Source organism: Haliotis cracherodii, unplaced genomic scaffold (assembly GCF_022045235.1).
Source record: "Haliotis cracherodii isolate W230 unplaced genomic scaffold, xgHalCrac1.p SCAF_1, whole genome shotgun sequence".
Classification (NCBI taxonomy): domain Eukaryota; kingdom Metazoa; phylum Mollusca; class Gastropoda; order Lepetellida; family Haliotidae; genus Haliotis; species Haliotis cracherodii.
In genome coordinates this window covers 23,941,850-23,963,016 of record NW_027266264.1, presented here as the reverse complement: position 1 = coordinate 23,963,016, position 21,167 = coordinate 23,941,850, and the positions used below count along the sequence as shown (strand labels likewise).

Genomic DNA, 21,167 nt, shown 5'->3' with positions numbered 1-21,167 from the left:
TCCACAGTCAGTATTTTGTGCAGATAAACTTGGTACAAGGCAGCTTGTAGCATGACCACAGTCAGTACGTTCTGCAGGTAAACTTGGTACAGGGCAGCTTGTAGCATGTCCACAGTCAGTATGTTGTACAGGTAAACTTGGTACAGGGCAGCTTGTAGCATGTCCACAGTCAGTACGTTGTACAGGTAAACTTGGTACAGGGCAGCTTGTAGCATGTCCACAGTCAGTACGTTGTGCAGGTAAACTTGGTACAGGGCAGCTTGTAGCATGACCACAGTCAGTACGTTGTGCAGGTAAACTTGGTACAAGGCAGCTTGTAGCATGACCACAGTCAGTACGTTGTGCAGGTAAACTTGGTACAAGGCAGCTTGTAGCATGTCCACAGTCAGTACGTTGTGTAGGTAAACTTGGTACAAGGCAGCTTGTAGCATGACCACAGTCAGTACGTTGTGTAGGTAAACTTGGTACAGGGCAGCTTGTAGCATGTCCACAGTCAGTATTTTGTGCAGATAAACTTGGTACAGCGCAGCTTGTAGCATGTCCACAGTCAGTACGTTGTACAGGTAAACGTGGTACAGGGCAGCTTGTAGCCTGTCCACAATCAGTACGCAGTCCACGCAATTGGGAACAATGACATGCATCAACCAAGTCAGCGAGCCTGACCACCCGATCTTAAAAGTTGCCTCTTAAAGACGACAAGCATAGTCGCCTTTTACGGCAAGCATGGTTTGCTGAAGACCTTTTCTACCCCGGATCTCTACAGGTCCAGCTTGTAGTATATCTATACTCATAGTGTAACTGATACGTCACTTATTTGTTGGTTGAAACATCTATGAAATGTAAAATGGCTCAATTGCAAAGGGAACATATTTATCTAGAACTAAACTTGGTCTGTTAGTTATATTCACAGTCCAACACTATCGGCTCTACTCCTACATTAGCTGAAACAAATCTAAACAGGGTTCACCCCAACTCTCTTGCTCATTCAAAACATTAGGAAATTTAACTGGTTCCTTATTTAGATTAATTTGATCTGTTCCTTTATGTCAGAGGAACATGTGCATTGGAGTCAACATGGGATGGATTTGGGTCAGTAATAAGGGATGTAAGTATCTACTATTCATCGCAAGGTCAAATAATATTCACTTGCACTGGTCTCCGTGCCCTGGGAGCCGTTGTACGAAGCGATCTTAGCGCTAAGGTAATCGTAACTCCCATACCTTAACATAGACTTACGACAGTCGTAGTGCTATGGTTGTTTTGTACAACGGCACCCTGGGCCCTATTTCACAAAGCGATATTAAAACAATGACTATAAAGTATGGGAGTTACGATCATCTTAGCGCTACGACTGTCATAGCTTAATGTTAAAGTTTGCAAGCTACAATTATCTTAGCGCTATGGCTGTTGCAAGTTAATGTTAAAGTACAGGAATTATGACCATCTTAGCGCTATGACTGTCATAAGTTAATGTTAAAGTATGCAAGCTACAATCACCTTAACGCTATGGCTGTTGCAAGTTAATGTTAAAGTATGAGAGTTATGACCATCTTAGTGCTTTGACTAAGTAAGTTAATGTCAAAGTACAGGAATTCTGACCATCTTAGCGCTACGACTGTAAGAAGTTATTGTTAATGTATGAGAGTGATATGTTCCTGGGACATGCTTCACAAAGTGTTCTTAAAACTATGACGCTTGTAGGTCAGTGTTAAAGTATGGGAGTTGCGATCATCTTAGCACTAAGATTGCTTTGTCCCTTGAGTAAAGGGAGTTTAGTGTATATTTGTAGAGGCAGATCCAAAAGACAATTGAACTTGCACTGAATAGGTTACAATTCTGTGAGGTTTTCAAGTTTGTAAACTATGAATGATAACAACAAGACCAGAGCTCTCTTGGCATTGATGTTTAAATATACTTGTTTTTTAGCCTCAAGGAAATATGCAAGGATGTAAAAGGTGAAGGTTAGATGTTTATTTGATGTGGTAGATGTGTATATCAGACATATTGCACTATGATCTATTGCCCAGATGCACAAGTGGGTAATACTGGCGCCAGTCGACTACGAGAAAAAACATGCATTTATCGTAAAAACCTGCAAGAGATAAGCAAGCCCCTGATCTAGGATTATTAGCACAGGTGTAGTACTTGCTGCAAGGCTTTTAAACATTATAATTGAAATAAATAATTACTTCAAACAGAACCAATGGACTCCACAACTGCATTAGGAGCATGTTTTGGTAAATAAGTTGAGGGAACAAGCAGATGTTTTGTGTGTTAGAATAACATGAAGCAGACAACAATAGCCCGGCATGTTGATGATACTTCCGTTACAAGCATGGGGAAAGGCTTGGGTAACTTACAAGTAGTCGTAGGAAAGCGTTGCATTTGTGTTTCACATTATATGTGGGTGGCATGTGTGTGTAAGGTTACAAAACTGGCAGTGATAGGGCTGGAAGGTAGGTGGCTATTATTATGTTTTCATACATGCAGTGAGGTTCACATTTTTCTGATGACTGCAGCATGTCTTTCCAATGAGCTCAAACTGAGGGATACCCTATGGCTGGCGGACTGCAGATTTAATCTATAATTGATACATGTCTTCATTTACAAATATCATGTTTGTTTTTCTTGTCTTTGCTTGTCCTTGTTGTTATAGTCACCCCAGGCAAACATTACACTACAGTAATACTACAGTATTCAGACATAGAGGATTCATCACGAGTGTTTTTTAATATGGGAAATATCAACCGAGTCTTAGTTAATCTGTATTTGCCAAGCCTTTGGCGAGGCAAATACCGATTAACGGGACGAGGTTGATATTTCCCATATTAAAAAACACTCGTGATGAATTCTATTTATCATTTTCACATTTTTGCTTCCAAATTAAGGAATAATTGCATTAAACATTAACATCAGCAACTTGTCGAAATCTTACGATAGATCGTGCATAGTGATACATGTTTTCCATAGCCATGTAAACCAAAATAAACAATGCACTGAGAAAAAAAGTTCCTCGGATTATTTTAAACAAAATACTTGAACAGACTTTTGCAAAAATAATTGAAACTTAAATAACGGTAACAACAACGATTCTGTGTAATCTGATTATATCTCTGGAGTAACTTCACTTATAATATATAGTTTCAAATCAAACCGCTCCCTCTTCCGGTTATCTAATTTGCATATCTAATTTGCATACTTATGTCTTTGGGGTATGACATACATGTTTTTATGTCATAAGCTTATGTCATGGATAAATGCTTAAGTTAAATGATAAAGTGAGTTATGTAACTGTAGTTACTATAGCTACTTTATTTCTGTAGTAACTATAATACTTCTACAGTACACTAATCATACTGTAGTATACAGTAGTAAAACTACACTAACTTCAGTAAAACTATAGTGTAATTTTTGCCTGGGAGTTGGGACATTTTAATTCAGAATAGTTTACAAAACTCATATTAACACAAACAGAGATTTGAAAAAAATGCATTTATATAAGACAAATTATCACCATTGATACTAAAGCACTTAAACAACAGATATGAAAGTTTGGTATTTTTTAAAGTAAATAAAGTAGATGTTGTATTTATATATACTAGTCAAAGAAAGTTATGGACCCCCCCGATTCTTTCATACTGTTAAAGTTAATCGGCCATGCCGTGATAAAATAAATTTATAGTGATAGAAGGGGTTGGGTGGCCCTTAACTTTCTTTGAGCTATGTACATGCAATCATACACTATAGTTTCCACGGGTTCTTTTAGGAAATTAAACTCAAATCACTATGACATTTAATCTCTCTCAACACCCCCCCTTCCCTCCCTCTCACCCCACTTCAACCCCCTTCAAACCCCCTCAATCCTCCCCACCCCCCTCAATCCTCCCCCCTGAATCTTGGCACAATGGTATAGAGTCTCTGCACTTCAGCTACAAGAGTTGTCACAGTCAAATCTATATTTGTCTGGGGAATCCCCAGGAGCCAGCACTCTGTGTAATCAATATTTGTCTGGGGAATCCCCAGGAGCATGTTCTCTGTGTAATCAATATTTGTCTGGGGAATCCCCAGGAGCATGTTCTCTGTGTTATTTGAGCAGGGGATGATGAAACATTATTGCACTCATACATCTTAAAAGTCAGTGACATGTTTCTAGGTGTTTCAGACAGTCTGCGTGACATGTACATGCTATAGTTGGCAGCGTCTGGATGCTATGATCATGAGGTGTGCAGAGGCTTAGTTCGTACCCTGGGACATGGGGGGCCCAGTTGACTAAGGTGCCCCAGTTCACTTTGCAGAGTTGCATCCCTTTGACATGCCAGAATCCTATGATCATGGGTTTGATCCCACATTCCGCCAGATTATGCTTCTTGGGTTTATTTGCACCATACCATAAGTTCTGTGCTTTGGTTTTAACCCAAGTGGTAAACATATGAGGTTTGCTTCCTGTCAAGGTTTCCTCACACATGAAGCAGACATGCATAAGATGCAGCTTACAATTCTTGTCCTATGATTGTGGAGGTTGTTTTATCCACCCAGATACTTTCTTTTTAATGGTGAAAGATGTTATACAGATAAATCCCACTGAACCATCGCACTTCCTTATGTGTTAACTTAATATAAAATACTCCAAGACGCAAAATGCTTAACAGCCAGATGGTATTGTTTAGTTGTTTGGTGAGCATCACTGATATAGATAATATCATAACTCAAACCTAATCATATACAGATTGAGAGAAGCAAGTACCGGAATTTGATTCTGCTATAGAGTAATAATAACCTCAAAACTACTTCCTTTGCTTGCCCACTCTGTTATTTTATAACATTTGGTAAATATGTTTTACATGTCTCGGATTTCCTCATGAATTACGCACATTGAAGAGTGCACCTAGTGTTCTCGGTGAAATAAACTTTAGTTTATTTCTTCACCCTACGTCAGAGTGTACCATGGATAAGGCTGTCTGATAAAGTGCATTAACGGCTGAACTGATATATACACTTTTTTAAGAATAAGCCATAGTGTCTGCTACCGTGAATATGCAGGATAAGGAATTAGGCCATGGCAGCAGATGAGATGAACGATGTTCATACAGGGGTAGTTGTGAGGGGAGATGCACTTTAACCAGGCTTAGACTTCTGCACTGAGGTAATCTCCCAGATAAATTCATGAGTACGGGTGGATTTCCGTGTCATAATTTACGGGAACACCACTCATCTGCATAAAATATTTCTTAAAATTATATGGAAGGGCAAGCATGAGAACTCATTTCTGAGATCTCATGGTTGTGTCCTATGTGGACTAGAACAAGAAAATTGGATGTTTTAAAGATTACTATGCAATATGAGTAGTCACAGTTGCCATGGTAACAAGGTATGATATGTTCCATTATCTTGCATTTTGTACAGTAAAACCCTGTGTATCCAGACATACTGGTTCCAATGAAATCATCCAGACAACAAGTGTCTGGATCAATGAATAATTGTGAGGGAGTAATGTCATTTGTATATATGTCACCAAACAGTCCCCCTGTGAAGTTAAAATGGCTCCCAATGCTCTGTAGCTTATCAAGGTGGCTATGCTTGTCGCAAGAGGCAACTAACGGGATCCGGTGGTCAGACTCGCTGACTTGGTTGATGCATATCATCGATCCCAGTTGCGTGAATGGATGCTCATGATATTAATCACGAGATTGTCTTGTCCAGACTTGATTATTTACCGTCATATAGCTGGAATATTGCTGAGTGCAGCGTTAAACAACAAACAAACAAAAACAAAACATCTGGAAAGCTCAAGTAATATGATAGTGTCTCTCAACATTCACAATTCCTGGGTTTGATTACCAGAAGCTTGATTGTGGATCTGACACTCTGCTGCCATATTAAACTACACCATTGTTAAACCTCCCTTTTTCACTCACTCGGGAGATAAATATATGCAGAAATAAACACTCCTGACATTCAATCTGGTGGGGAGATGGCTCACGTTAAATGCTGCTCAGCTGAGAGGAGGGTGGACGTTTATTTTGAGCTTTTCTTGTAACATGAAGGTTGCGCCTGTTAGTTGGCATGTGGTCACCATATGGGGTCACATGTGACAACCTTACCCTACGATCTGTCAACTTTTAATCCTGTCTCCTTACATGACCTGGTCAGAGGTCAGGTCAAAGGTCATAGGTTGTATGGAGACAGTCACATTACATATAGGATCATTATCCCAGAGGTCTTGCTGTAGGTTTGTCATTATTAATTGTCATCTTGAAGGTAGACTTTTTCACCATCTCTAGTGTAATGTGATGTGCATTGTTGATTATCTGCCATGACCATACAATCAGAAATCATATACCGATATATGTAGTCTAACATTTAGTCTCTGAGATGAAATTATTTTACAGAGAAAACAGTTGTTAAATTATCATAGTTTTGAGAATGTGGTAGGATGTGGAGTCATCCAACAGATGACATCCTTACCTTGTCAGCTTGCTGACGGGTTTAACCTATTTGGTCATGTGGACAAGGTGTTCGACCTCTGATCAGAAGGTCCGTGGTTCAAATCCCATCACGGGACTCGGACATTTTATGGCCGCTACAAAGTAATGTAGACTTGCTTACATTGCCTGGGCTGTTGTGGATGCATTTGTTTCAGGGTCTGTATGACTTACTACAGTATATGGTCTCTGATACTATCATCTCAGTTGTATGTCAGCCCATGAAGTTCCGGGGTAGAATAGGTCTTCAGCAAACCATGCTTGCCGTAAAAGGCTACTATGCTTGTCGTAAGAGGCGACTTACGGGATTGGATGGTCAGCCTTGTTGACTTGGTTGATGCATGTCATTGATCTCAATTGTGTGGATCGATGCTCATGATGTCAGTCACTGGATTGTCTGGTCCATCTACGATTATTTACAGACCGCTGTCATAGCTGGAATATTGCTGAGTGTGGCAATAAACAACAAACAAACAATTGTATGTCAGTTCATGGAATTAGGCATTTTTTACATATGGTTTATGGAAAATCTGTAATTCCATTTGTGAATTGCTTACTCGAATGTGTTGCTTTAATGCTCCTATGACTACTTGATCAATTAATCTGTGTCTTTGTTGATCGTTAACTTATGAGTGTGCAGCACATTTCAGTTAGTTATTTGTGTTATTAACGAAGAGGTCTGCCACCAGTTGTGTATGGCCCAGGTGGCATTTAGAATGGACAGTATGCTGGTATGTATGGGGGTTTGTAGCTGAGCAGGAAATGCAAGAGTAAATCCATGGGGTGACACATTATGTGTTTGAGCTTAACCCTGACACCTGGTTGTGCTGGGTTTATCATACACACACATCTGATCCCTGACTGGAGATTATGTCCACCACACTGTGCAAACAGTTACATTGTGAAGAGACTTGGGGCTGCCTACTACATTATATGTCATTTTCTCACCCTGTTATTGGCTGAATTATTGCTGAGGTAGTAAATATATAAACTCTTAAGAAGTTAAAGAGCACCAAATTTATTTTATATGACTAGAGTTATTCTGTCATGTCATGACAGATTTACTATAGTCATATAAAAAAAATATCAGGTGTTCTGTAACTTCTTTAGTGTATATATAATGAATTTTTTATACATCCATGCTGTTAATGACTTTCTTGGTTGCAGATCTTTACAGAAGAAAAATGTTGATAAATGTAATTACTTTAATCAGGGTCATAAACTTTTGTACTTTTCTTACGAGTTAAGTCAAAGAGTCATGTCATTTGTTGTGAATGTGGTAATTAAGGGAGATTTTACTGTTTCCCTTGTAGTGACAGAATACCTGCCATATTTTGTGTTAGGTATAAATACTGAATGATACAAGACATCTTTTATGATGAGGTTCCTGTTTCCTACTACTGACCCGTGAAGATCCAGGGTAGAATAGGTCCTCAGCAACCCATGCTTGCTGTAAAAGGCGACCATGCTTGTCTTAAGAGGAGACTGATGGGATCAGGTGGTCAGACCCACTGACTTGGTTGATGCATGTCATTGTTTCCCAATTGCGTAAATCGATGCTCAAGATGTCAGTCACTGGATTGTTTGGTCCAGACTCAAATATTTACAGACTGCTCTCATAAAGCTGGAATATTGCTGAGTGAGGCATTAAACAGCAAACAAAACCAAGACCTAACAACTATGTATGTAATAACCCCTCAGAAGCCAAAGGTTTTCCAGATATGTTTCCATTTAGCAGTTGCCATATAGCTTTAGACATTCTGATGAGAAGTAAAATCTTAACACACCCTCTTCCATTAAGAGTGATTGACTATGGTTTTACACCACTGTTGGCATTATTTCACTAATTTAATGGCACAGGGACATCTGAAAGTGCTTCACACAGTATATCCATGTAGGGAATCAAACCTGGACCATTGGCATGATGAGCTAGCACTTTAACCACTAAGCTACACACAACCCATCTTCTATTATGATTGTTTGTTGTTTTAGCTGTACTCAGCATTATTCACCTGTATGACTTAAGTCTGTAAGACCCATGAAGATCTGGCGTAGAATAGATCTTCAGCAACCCATGCTTGCCGTAAAAGGTGACTATGCTTGTCGTAAGAGGCGACTAATGGGATCGGGTGGTCAGGCTGGCTGACTTGGTTGATGCATGTCATCGATCCCAATTGCATGGATCAATGCTCATGATGTTAATCACTGGATTGTCTGGTCCAGACTCGATTATTTATAGATACCACCTTCATATAGCTGGAATACTGCTTAGTGTGGAGTTAAGCAACAAACAAACAACTGTAGTCTGTAAATAGTCAAGTCTCAACCAGAAATCCGGTGATGGACATCATGAGCATCGATATACGCAAATAGGATACAATGACAGGCGTCAATCAAGTCAGCATGCTGAACACTCGATCTCAGTAGTCTTTACGGCAAGCATGGGTTGGTGAAGACTTATTCTTTCCCTGATCTCGAAGGGGCCTCTTTCACTGAAACATGGAGATGATATAGAAGTGTGACGTTCAACACTACCCACTTGTGCCTTCAAACAGCGTCCTTCTCACCTGGGCTGTAGGCCGAGCTCCAGCTGTCTATCAACAAGAGGGCAACTAGTAGCCATTTGTTTCAACTGCTCTTGTAACCCCTACTTAACCCACAGTTTTATTCTTTATGGTGTGTGTTTGTCTATTATAGTGAAGAAGGACCCCTTCATGTATGACCTTCATGTGTAATATAATTCTAAAGCTTGTCCTGTATTCCAGACGATAATGAAATATGAATGACAGTGTAGAGTGCATGGTTACAGTACAATGTTATCAGTAAAGTGAACATGCCTCCACCAATGAAATAGCTGATACTGATAATATGTGTGATACTTGTGTGATCACACAGTAATGACTCACAGATAAAGTAATCTGTGATCGAGAGATGTTTACTTGTGACAGTTCAGTCTCTGTAAACACTCAGTATATATCATAAGGTTTGCAGTGATCATTGCGCCAACGATGGTGTCTTGTGGCAGACAGGAACCAACACAAGCTGCTGGCCATTGGTCACTGTAACATAGCCGTGCTCAGTGGTTAATACAAGGAGTGTGATATTTGTCATATTCCATGACTTCAAGGACACGAGGCCAGTTGTTTCAATGTTGGTGTTTTTGTATGTGTGTGTGGGCGTGGGCATGGGCGGGGCATGGCAGGGAGGGGCAACAAGCATGGTTTTGGGGTGATTGATATTATGAGCATCAATCCACTCATAGAGAATACGATGACATGCCAGCAAACAACTTACCGAGTCTGACCACCCAATCCACTAAGTCACCCCTTATGACCAGCATAGGTTGTAAGGGGCCTATTCTAACCTCACAGGCTGTTTCAATGATAAACACTGTATATATAGTTTATTGACTTTAGCTCCACAAGTGTTTGATCAACATTTTCCGCTGAGGATTGATCACCATTTGTCAGTCATGGTGACATTCATTTTATGGTAGCTAGATGGATGATGTATTATTGACACAGATGACATTGTGACATTCTGCGGAAGGTTTTACAATATTTAACAGTTTCTTGCGTGAATTAACGAGCTATCCATCTGCTATACCTGGGCTGTAGGAGTATGGAATTGTACGTGTGCCAGAGTTATGTCAGAGCTGCCTCGGAGTCCAAGAAGGTATATCTTGATATCATGTAAAGCATATCTTGATATCAATGGGTCTAAGTGTGATCTATATGGTATATATTCATGCACATCACTAAATGGTTATGCATGGTTTTATACATCTTTTGCCTGGTTCATACATATGCAGGAAATAATGTGAATTGTCATAATGTTATTATTTGTATCTGTTTCAGGATCTCTTGTGTGGCTAATCTGAAGAAATTCAAGACTTGAGACCAGTAAGTAGGACGCCATTAAAACTCATTTTTATCTCGCCCGACTTAGGGAGACTATGTGAGGTTATGTCATGGTGCCTGTCCAGTTTACTTTCGCATTTTTATTGAGTATAAGGAGACCGAAGTTTATTTAAGGCATCCTTTTTGGCTCTCAACATCATTGTCATACACACTGTGGCAAACATAAATGGTTTTTTCTTTTACCTAGAATCTTTTGAACCAATTTTTCTTCAGCTTTAACTGTTTCTTCTTTTTTTTTAAATATGTTTGTTCCAAAATAAGGTTGAAGTGTCATAAAATTATTTCAGGTGAGCTACAGTGCCTTGTAACTCTGTTTATGGATGTAGTATTGATTATGTTAGCATGCTTTAGTTTACACCTTGACCACTACCCAACCTTGGAATATTGCTGACTGTGCAAGTAGCGTGTGTCACTCAGTGTCAATTAGAAGCAGCTAGCTGCATCATTGGATGTTTGACTGCCTTTACACAAAACAAGGTCCACCCTACAAGACAGGTTTCCATACATGTGTTCCTGATCCAAGTAGATCAATGCTGCGGCTATAGGATAGCCTTCACCTGCATGGCCCACTCTGCCTGTAGCTTTAAAACAGGCAATAGCCTTTTGGTGGGGGAGAATGGACATTTCGTATGTGAAGAATCTCACCTGAGTGTCTTTTGATATCAAATATTTTGATGTAATCCAAGGAGATCGCCAAGGAGATTTAAACTTTCATTGACGGGGATATGTTTGATATTAAATGAAACAAGGGTGTGATCCTATTTATGGTCAAAAATCATTCTTCCAACTTTCTCAGTTTGTTAACAGTAATAATAGAATGTAGTAAGTACAGCTAACCAGCTTCAGTGTCAGAGAGATTAGCGATGTCATTTGATTGTGATGTCATGATAACCAATGATGTCACAATGGTCTGCAAAGAATTGTGATGCAATTTTATTGAAGTAATGTCTCCTAGAACTAATCGCTTGTCCATATCCAAATAATATCTCTTGTGGAAGATAGTTTTTTTTATGATAATTGAACATATTGTTGTCAACAGTTTTAAAAAACACCTGTATCTTTTCAAGAAGACAGCCAGGCATGGATTAAATGGTTCACTTTTTTTAGCCAATTTATATTTTACATAATGTCTTCCATGTTTTCTTGTGCAAGTTACTATCTCCTTCTAAAACAGTTCTAAACATGATTATATTGCAATTATGTGAAACATCAGTTTGAAAAACTGTGTTGTCAGGAATTCAATTGGTTCCACGCAAATTATTGATTGTTTTTTACAAAGTGTTACACTAATCTAGAGCAGGACAGGTTCAGATGTTTTACAGCTGCAAAAACAATACACATAATCACAGACTTGCTGTTCTTGGAAAAACATGCCAGAATTTCAGCAGCAGAAAAATGATACATATATAAGGTTGGTTTGGTCATCCTACTAGTACTGTGCAGGTTTCCAGATATCCTTGTACTGACAACCTGCCACACATGTGTTTGGTGATCATGGAGTCTTTGCTTTAACATGTGATTATCATTGAGGCTTTCCTGTAATGTGGTTATCATGGAGTCTTTACGGTAACATGTGTGCTGCATAGCCAGGAGTCCAATCTCCATATCAGACACGTGCAGTGATTGTTTTCATCTGATGCTCTGACCTTAACATCTCTTGTGGTAGGGAAATAGTATCCCGTAAGTTCACCTCATTTTGTAATAAGGAACATGTATATGTACCAAACTGCTTTGAAGATTTTGGCTCTTACCTTTTAAAAATCATGGCTTAAATCATATTATTAATCTCAATTGATAACATTAGTTGTTTGCAAATAGTATCTATTGATAAACAGGACCATCTATGTTTAGTACCAGTGTTTATCATCAGTTGTGAGGTGTCATCACCTTGATATGCAATGATAATCATATCCAGCTGATTAAATGGATCTGAAGTAGTCGTACAGTAATCAGTATGATAGCTGTAATCAATATGGCCGACTGTTTCTGGAAGCAATCCACTTAATTAGTTATTGACAAGCAGCTGTCAATGTGCTATTGAGGGCATGGTGTAGTGTAAATACACAGACCAGGCAGATGCAGGTATATACATGCTACCTACAGATGGGGCTGACATAATGACTGCAATTACAGGTATAACTTTAGTTCATGGTGTACAGTTCAGGTACATACCGTAAATATTCCTTTCAAGGAACACTTAAAAAGTAATTTATTTTATCTGTTTTAGACTCACAGAATTAGGGACAGAAGGCACATCAACATTGTCGAATCGAAATTAATATTTGGGAAACTGTTGTCTATAGTTTAGTATAAAGGAGAAAATAAAATGTTATAGATTGTCCAAAGTTGTATTTAGTACAATTAAATCTCAAGGTAACCAAGCTCAACACACAGTATGTTTATCTCCATCCTTCTAGGACAAAATTAGATACAAATTTTTCAGTGTTAGCTTAGATATGTTACTTTGAGTACCGTATGATACACAACTCTGAATTTTGTCACCTTATTTGTACTATTACTTGAGAATGACTGAGAAAGAAGTATGTTTCTATATATATATAGTAGCTTCTGTTTCAATCAGAGGTGTCGATTGTGCTTTTCAGATTTTCAGTGATCCAATCATGTAATTTTGCCTTTTACGCCAAATGGAATTTGTTTCAGATGATAATTGATTATTCTCTAGTGTATACATTTTATATTTGATACCTCAAATGATGGAATAGTGTTTAAATCTGCTGTGCTTAGGTTTATTTGAAACTTGTCAACTTGATGCTGGGATGTTTATTATCTCCTGAGGTGCGGTAAATGTAATAACGATCAGTAATACTCATTACCAATCTATGATCATATTAACAAACTTTCCATTCACACGCTGGGCAAGCCGATGAGGTTTTGTCTGAAATAGCCTTCTTGTTTACAGCCATGTGGTGACTGATTTGGAAACATTCAGATATGTGTGCTTTGATGTGGGACATGAGTAAACACATGCATGTGGGCTGACGTACAGATTCTGCTGCTGGATGCATGCAGTAGTGTTTGGCATTTTGTACATGAATATTCTTTCTGGTTAAGGAATGGAAATCAAAATCAAAATGGACTCGCTCGCTCACTCACTCACTCACTCACTCACTCACTCACTCACTCACTCACTCACTCACTCACCCACCAACCCACTCACCCACTCACTCACTCACTCACTCACTCACCGTGTTTGTTACTCAATTTATATCACTAAACCAACAAGCAGAGGATATATGATTGTGATTTCAGATATTTTCCCATTTTGTAGCCATTGTTATCAGGCCAGATTCCTGACGGCGATGCAATATAACCTGGTCTTTAGACTGTCATCCCCACCTGCGTACATCTTCCTTCAGTTTCACACAACCAGATAGCAGTGCCCCACTGCGGTGCAGTGTAATATTACACCATGCATGTAATCACAGACTTAGTTCATCTATTTTATGATTCCTTAAAAGATGAGTTGGGATTTTCTTGTAACTCTTCTTTCATGTCTTTGAAAGGTGCGTCATGGTTAAACACTGCTTAGTGAGGCCAGGCGACAGGAACGATGGCGACGTAGCTTTTATTGGCTTAGGGGAGGATTAGGATCCAAATCTGTGTCATCTGAACATAGGGTGACGTTCCAGATGCTTCAATTACAGAGAGGCTGGATGATCAGAATGGCTTAATGTCATTGCATTCATGATACGCTTGTCAATCTCTGCACTCCTTTGTTCATGGCTGATCACGTTCAGGAGTAACTTATACCTCCAACCCAGAAGCACCGGTGATAAACTGTTGCGTCCAATCTCAGGATGGGAGGACGTTGGTCAAGGAGTAGATGTTATCATTGTGATGTGCTGATTCTTTGTACATATTAATAACATCTGAAGTTTTGATTAATCCAATTATTGTCTCTTTTACTGTCAAACATGACCTCTTTCGTGTCTCCCCTCCCTCGCTGGGAATTCCATGAATGAAAAATGGTAAATAGTAAGCAAGTATTCAACACTTCAATTGTGAACCTTTTCATCCAAGTTTTAAAATATCATGGGGCATTTTGATAAGGAATCCCTGACATGATCTATTTATAGATATAAACACGTAACCTGTCAAGGTCAACTAGTGTGTGAGTGAGTGAGTGAGTTGGGTTTAACGCCGCTTTTAACAGTATTCCAGTTATATCGCGGCGTGTCAGCTTAATGTGGGAGGAAAGCCTGAAGTGATGCAGGTCTCAGACGTTTACCACTTCGGGGAAACCCACGAGCACGGGTATGGTGCTGACAAACCTAGAAACATAATCAGGGCAAACCGGGATTCAAACCCACAATCATAGGTTTCTGGCTTGCCCAGGGGACGCAACTCTGCACATCAAATTGCAGCACCTCAGACGGCTTGGCCACCCGTGCCCCTGAGTTGACATAGAGAAAACCTCCTTTTATCGAAGTATGAATGCATCTTGTTTTGCATTCATCGAAGTATGAATGCAAGTTTGCAAAATCTCTTGGACAATCAGGATTGAGTATGTTTGTGTAACAAGTTCATTTCATAATTATATTGTCACTGAGGCTGACAAAAGGAAGATACTGAGGTCATGATTTTTTGGACTGGTTTTCATAAACCATTGTTCAGTTGGTTGTTTTAAGACTACAGCATGGAAATAATTGTGTCTAGACCAGACACCAGTCTTTGATATTATAAGCAACGTCCCTCACAGTTGGGTTACAATGATGTGCAATAAACCAGGGTAATGGGGCTCCCCTAGACTGACACTTAGTCAATGAAAACATGTCTTTCAGTAATGTTAAAAAAACATTCTTCGAAAGATCCTTTCCTTATCTGCTGTTTTCATATACAGTAAACTACGGTTATAACGAACACGCTTATAACAAACTGACGGATATAACAAACTTACTTTTTTGGTCACGACTATTTGCTGTGGTTATGCTGTATATATGCTTATAACGAACTACGGTTATAATGAACTAACATTAGTAGTCCCTATGAGTTCGTTATAACCGTAGTTTACTGTATGTGGAATGAAGCAAACTAAACTTGGTTAGTTTGATCTAGACTTGCCTAGGCTTTTAGTAAAAAGAAAATACCTAAAAAATACAAATTCCAGTTATGTTGCAGGACTAGGGCTTACTACATGTTCCATTTAGTCACCCAGTACGACCAGCATAGGTTGCTGAGAACCTGTTCTAACCCAGAACCACTCACCTCATTGAGGCAATTACAAAGCTGTTGCCACTAAATGTCACTCTTGTAATTCCGGGGCAAATAGGTCTTCAGATGTAATGTGCTGTTGGGTCAATAAATGTCACCCTGATGGAACTATAGGCAGAGTATGTCACCAGTTACACCGTGAATATGTCATGACATAACTGTTTCAGATTCGTAGTCGCAATAGCTAGCTCAACAGAGCTGTGCATTTTGTTGGTACTCAGGCGGGCGAGACAGCTATTGGTACTAGGATGGACAGCCATTAATAGAACCTATATCCACTGATAATTGACCCATGGATGACATGATTTGTTTTGCTGCTCTGAATCATTTTAATTAAACTTGTTATGGAAGTGCTTATGAAGCGTTAATCCCATTCACTTCCATTCCCAGTGGGCATCCCCAATATCCCATGCTTGTCATAGGTGTGATAGAAGGGAAGTGGTGACTGACTGACTGACTGACTGAATGACTGACCACTCCACACCACACCACACACCACACCATACCACACCACACCACACCACACACCACACCACACCACACCACACCACACCACACCACACACCACACACCACACACCACACCACACACCACACACCACACCACACACCACACACCACACACCACACCACACCACACCACACCACACCACACCACACCACACCACACCACACATCACCACACACCACACACCACACACCACACACCACACCCTCACACAGAAATGCCTGGCCACAGGGCCTTCCTTCCTTGTGTCAATAAAGTGTATAGACTCCATCTCAGTCTGTTGCCTGTCCAGCTCATCAGTCCAATAAAAGAAGGAATTCCAGGACTTTACAAACCGTATTGATCCAGTCAATGGTGGGTGATTATTTTCTCTAACCCTTGAAATGTGCAGAGGAAGAATACGCTATCTATTTCATGTAATGCAACTTAAAGACTCACTGTCATGTCTGGGGTGCTATCTTTTACACCAATCTCTACCAGTGTGTGCCATGGTTTGTTTTCCTGTCTAGGACTTCTTCTATCGAGACCCTGTTACATACTTAACAGTGTTACTTGAACATACATGGTTGGTCAAATGTGACCTTACTCATCCCAATGTCATTCGTTTAGCATGGCTAGACTGGTTGATACATTGCTCTATCCAGCATCTCGCACTACGGCTTAAAAAGTAAATAGCATGATTCACATCACTAAGATTCCAATTGAGTAGTAGGTTGATGGACGGGTATTTAGGAATGTAAATCTCTTTGAGATATAGGTTGAGAGTTACGCTTTTATCTCATCTGGTCCAGAGGGACACAAGAGCTTCATGTCCATAACCTAACACATTTTTAGCTGCTACTCCTAAACCACTTGATAATTGTGCTCAAATGTTTCCAAAGTGTTCCTGACCACAAAAGGCTCGCTTACTCAAGATTTTGAATTGGCGTTTTGATTTTCTGTAAAAAAAAAATCTAATTGTAATAATTAATGTTCTTAAATATCATCTCGGGGAACAAGATATTTAAATGTTTTATCCTTGGCAATGACTATAAGTATCTTTTGGTCTGTTCGAAGCTTCATGATTGATTATCAACTTTGGCCTTTGTAGACGATGTTGCAGAAAGTACTTTTCATCTCCAAAACTCCTTGAAGGATTGAGCTTAAACTTTTGGAAAAGACTTCAAATTTTGAAGATCTTCTTCTGAAGCAAAGTAGCAATAATGTTGTAAGGTTGCATGGGCGAAGCCATGAATGCTTGCCATTTTTAGAAAGTTGTTTGCTTTCAATGGAAATTTCATTGGAAAAGAGATTATTTGGGGGGGTTTGACTGTCCATTGAGTGAGTGAGTGAGTTTGGTTTTATGCCGCTTTTAGCGATATTCCAGCAATATCACGGCGGGGGACACCAGAAATGGGCCTCACACATTGTACCCATGTCGGGAATTGAACCCGGGTCTTCAGTTTAACGAAGTTTGATAGTGTCCGCATCAGTAGATAATTTGGTAATCCATACTGTGTTATGTCAGTAGATCAATGTCATATTGAATAAAATACAAAACCTCCTGCAAACTGAGCCAGCTGATCATCAGCTGATATCCTGGAATGTACCTCCATCCACTGAAGACACTAGTCTGTCTTACAGACCCTGATACAAATATATCATGATCAAATACAGCCCTTGCAAGTCTATAATGTTTGGCAAGTCTAGATAACATCTAGTTTCTGAAGAAAAACAGTTGTTCAATTATCTTAATAAAGATATAATAAAAAGGAGCCCAGAGACTTTCATTTTCAGAGACCCTGATACTGCAGTAATCTAGACTTGCCAAACATTATAGACTTGCATGGACTGTATTTGATATATTTGTATCAGGGTCTGTAAGACAGACAGACTACTGAATGATGAAGAGAGTCTCTGGGCTCCTTTTTATCATATATTTATTAAGATAATTGAACAACAATTTTTTTCGGTTTGATATGTTCATTTCAGAGACTAGATGTTAGTCTATAAGGACACAGCAACAAGAAAAGGCAGTCCTTTGTAAGAAACATGGCATGAGGTGCTATCTGCCCGTGGTCTCAGGGAGAGGCTCCCATGGTGAAGGTGAACACTTTGATGTGTGACTTTAATCAAGTCATTTACTCCAAGTACTACCTGATTAGTGTTCCCTGATTGTATCAACCTCGCAAACGAGATGGCTAATTGGGGCAATTAAGCATGAAATTGGGCAAGACGCTGCCAAATAAACACTGCCAGCCAACAGGGTTCAGAGCCTGGTCACCTGGACATACATCAACAAGACCCTGCACCTAGTCTGTCAGTAGTCATCAGTTGAGCTGTCTGGAACAGGCATTACTGAAATCCTTGTCTGTTGACTGCTAGCCACAGCAGGGCCTTGCAAACACAGTTTGTCATATTTGAGAAACATTTCAACCAAGAAGTAGCCCAGAAACTAGACTAACATTTAGTCTCTGAAATCTTATAATATACAATACCCTTCTTGACTCTAAAAATTAAAAAAATTCCCTATGCATGCTGATTTCAGATGTGGAATAGAGCTAGCTTGAGCTGGCTAGACTTGCTTTTGTATGCATATCTAGATTATTATTTTTTCATAAAATAAATATTTTCCACGGTCATGGTGCAGGACTACCCAGAAACTTGTGTGCAAGGAACCCAGTAGTTGAAATCCATATATCTCATGTTTCTAGGAATCAGCAAAAGATAAATGGCTATCTGATATGAACATGTCAACCATGTTGCTCGGTTGCTCTTGTAGGCATCAAGAATCAAGAATTGTACTGTACAAAACACTTTAATAGGACAGAGTTCAAATTAGCTACATTTGGAGTAAATATAATTGCAATCAGAAGAAGTAGAAGATTTATTATACATAAATACCCATGGGGGCAGGGTACAAAACATGAACATGACTTATTAAAAACCATTGACATTGTTGACATACACAATAGAATACAAATATTGCTATGATTATATTGCTAGAGAGGAGATGCTGATATTGCTAGAGAGGAGATGCAGATTTTCTTTGAAAGGAAAATATACATTTAATGTACAATGTATAATGGTACCATTTTTTTATTCATGATTTATATAACTCTATCTTTGTATTCTTATTTTCTGCTAGCGTCACATATTTAAAAACATAAGACACTTTATTTATACAGGAGTTTCAGATTGATTCAAATACTTATTGTAAAGAAAGTGTCTGTGAAAATGCGGACCATGTATAAGATATATTGGGCCAGAATGGAGTGGCATTTGTTGTTTCAATGGTCAATGGCCCAGCCCCTCTGTGAATCAAGGGGAATACATGGCATGAGTGTAGAGTGAGTGAGTTTGGTTTTACGCCGCTTTTAGCAATATTCCAGCAATATCACGGCGGGGGACACTAGAAATGGGCTTCACACATTGTACCCATGTCGGGATTCGAACCCGGGTCTTCGGCATAAGGAGCAAACGCTTTAACCACTAGGCTACCCGAACCGCCCCATGAGTGTAGAAGGAAGGTTGTTGTGTTTAACATTTACACTTCATATCAACAAGAACATTGATATTACCTCTCTGCCTCAGATAATCTTCAGGACACATAAAAGTATGTCATGTAAAAGAAATATTTTGTTTATTTCCATTCTATAATTCAATTCAGTTGCAGCCCTTTAACTCTCAGGATCCACTGCTAGAAGTTCAGTCACCAGATTCCTCCTGACTGTGATCCATGGTTTGTCAATATTAATGTTCCTGGGTTTCATCAAAGTGTAAATGCATAAGACCTTCATCACTTTGGGTTCTCCTCCTCCCACACTTGTTTCTCACTCCGTGCCATGACTGAAATACCGTTAAAAGCACAACTCAGCTCCCTCGCTCCTTCTGTCAGTGACAATCCATTGAAGAAACACTGAATGACAATACAAAGACTCTGGTTCAGGCACCATGGAAGGAGCATGTTGAGCCCCGAGCAGCTTCTCTCACCCCGAGCAGCATCTCCCCAGCCTGAGTGTTGTAGGACATCCACAGCTGACTGCTCCGGGGCTTCTATGGGAATGCTGCTTTAATTGAAGTCACATAACTCTGTCTGTCTGCTGAACATAATTAAAGTTCAAGCTGGTGATGCCTTCAGGAGAGACATGAAGACTGGAAGGATTACATGAGCTAGTTTGTTGGTTTATGCACTTAACAGTAACACACAGCAGCCAACCTCTGTAGGGGATCCAGATAGTCCATTCCTTCAAGTCCAGGTAATGTCAAGACTCTTCTTCTCCATTGTGTATTTGAAGTATTTTATGTATACAAGTGTGTGTCTTTTGAGCGAGTGAGTGGGTGAGTAAGTTGAGTTTAATGCCTCTTCATCAGTATTCCAGTTATATCAGGGCGTGTCAGCTTAATCATGTGTTAATGCGGGAGGAAAGCCCGAAGTGGTGCAGGTCTTATGCGTTTACCACTTTGGCGAAACCCAAGAGTATGGTTATGGTGTAGTCTATCATACAGACCCTGATGCAAGTCTATAATGTTTGGCAAGTCTAGATTACTGTCTAAAAATGAACAGAATCTCTGGGCTACTTTTTAATATATTTTATTAAGATGATTTAACAGCTGTTTTTTTCTGTAAGATATGTTCATTTTAGAAACTAGATGTTATCTAGGTATGTGCTGACATACCTCGAAACATAATCGGGGTGAACCAGGATTCGAACCAACAACCATAGGCTTCTGACCTGCCTGACCTGGGCCCACTTGCACCAAGCGATCTTAGCGCTACGATGATCGTAACTTCCATATTTTAACATAGGCTAACAATATTTATAGCGCTAAGATCGCTTTGTGTTGGACCAGAACATATTTGTGTTCAGAAGTATTCTGTGTGATAGTTTAGTTTGTCCCTATGTTAGAAATTGTATGTAAGATTTCAAGAATTTGTTCTGGGTTGTTTGGTCTCCTGATCTTAATTTCATGCCACTTTAGAAAATACTGTACCTATTTGTGTATTCTATCAGTGTATTCATGTAAAGCCTTATATTTACTCATC

The 21,167-nt window shown here is 39.4% G+C and overlaps 1 protein-coding gene across 5 annotated transcripts in view; it reads left to right on the top strand.

The window, feature by feature from the left end:
- Positions 1-21,167, top strand: part of LOC139474770 (solute carrier organic anion transporter family member 4A1-like) — a 143,564-nt gene that overhangs the window by 41,792 nt on the left and 80,605 nt on the right. For all 5 annotated transcript variants that reach the window (XR_011653993.1, XR_011653996.1, XR_011653995.1 and 2 more), the window contains one exon: positions 10,340-10,384. The gene's annotated coding sequence lies outside the window, so the exon portion shown is untranslated. The remainder of the gene's footprint in view (positions 1-10,339; positions 10,385-21,167) is intronic.